Raw genomic sequence first — 1,823 nt, 5'->3', positions numbered from 1 at the left:
AACGATCTTACTTGGCTTGCCGGGTCTTCTCACGCACAGCCCATTTCCAAAGGTCTCGGTCCGTAGTCATCGCCTCGGTGAGGCCCAATGTACGAAGGTCTTGCCTCACCACCTCAGCCCAGGTCTTCCTGGGCCTACCTCTTCCACGGGTTCCCTCAACTGTTAGGGTGTGGCACTTTTTCATGCAGCTATCCTCATCCATTCTCACCACATGTCCATACCAGCGCAATCGTCTCTCTTGCACACCACAACTGATGCTTCTAATGTTCAGCTTTTCTCTCAAGATACTTACACTCTGACGGGTATACACACACACACACATTTGACATTTGCCTTTCCCTTGAATATTATCGGTGGCATGGAAAAGAGAGGCTGGTATGCATGGGTGACTGCTGGTCTTCCATAAACAACCTTCCCTGGACTTATATCTTGGAGGGGAACTTTCTAGGTGCAATCTCATGGCTATTCATGACTGAAAGGGGTCTTTACGATGTGTGGGTTAACCCTTTAGCATTTATACCAGCTGTATCTAACCAAAGTATTCTACTCATTAGATGTTCAAATTGGCCAGATCTGGCCTCTCTCACCTACCCAACAATATCATTTTAAAGATATACAGTCACATCATTAAAATCTAAAAACTATGAGATAAAGCATGATTAATTAAATTTGATTATTACACTTGACAGAATAATCTAAGTGATAAAGGGTCAAAGAAAATCTCACTGGCTGTTATTTCTAGCAAAATTGAATGACCATATGGAACAACCACTCTCCAAAGACTTTAGACGTAGAGTTGAACAAATAAACAAAGCATGCTCAGTATTTCTAATCTTGTCCTTCCATTATTAAGTAGGTAACACCATGATGTCTCCTCTAAGATTTAGCTTTGAAGATATGGTGTTATGGCATTCTCGCGTTGAAGGTGCTAATGAGTGTCTTGCTCAAGGTGTGGCTGCTGTATTAAGTGAGTCGAGGGATTAAGTAAAAGTTCTTCCATTAGGTAGTATTAATAGTCACAGAAGGAGAGAAGAAAATGATGCTTTTAGTCATGTTCTCTCTTTCTTCAATGCTTTTATTATGATGTGAATAACATGTATATGAACATAAATGCATATGTGTATGAGTGTATAGATTACAGACATACACATGCACTTACACACATAGCGTTATCACCGTCATCATTATTTTAACATTCACTTTTCCATGCTTGCATGGGTTAATACCCTTCCTCTCATCATCCTTCACCTTTGGCCAGACCATCTTTCACATTTGGTCAGGCATGTTCTTTATGGAAGACTTCAAATGAACTTCACTTGGATGACAGTAATGCTTTTTTTATAATCATTAAATAATGTCAAGACCAGGGTACACATAAGCACACACATACACACATACATATGTATATATACACAATAGATTTTTTCCAGTTTCTGTCCTAGCAAATTCTCTCCTAAGACTTTGGTCAGCCTTGAGCTTTTGTAAAAGACACTTGCTCAAGGTGCCATGCACTGGAACTAAAATTGAAACTATATTGTTGGGAAGCAAGCTTCTTAGCCACTTAGCTACACTTTATATATACATACATAAATACCTAGATGCATACATACATACACACACACACATTCGCGTGTGCACACACGCGCACACTCACGTGTGCCCCCACACACACACACTCGCGTGTGCACACACGCTCACACTCACGTGTACCCACACACACACACACTCACACACTCACGTGTGCACACTCACACACATATATACATATATATATATATACACACACATATATATATATATATATATATATATATATATATATA

The sequence above is a fragment of the Octopus bimaculoides genome, chromosome 3 (assembly GCF_001194135.2).
Source record: "Octopus bimaculoides isolate UCB-OBI-ISO-001 chromosome 3, ASM119413v2, whole genome shotgun sequence".
Classification (NCBI taxonomy): domain Eukaryota; kingdom Metazoa; phylum Mollusca; class Cephalopoda; order Octopoda; family Octopodidae; genus Octopus; species Octopus bimaculoides.
The sequence above is the reverse complement of the archived record's forward strand: the minus strand, read 5'-3'. Positions refer to the sequence as shown.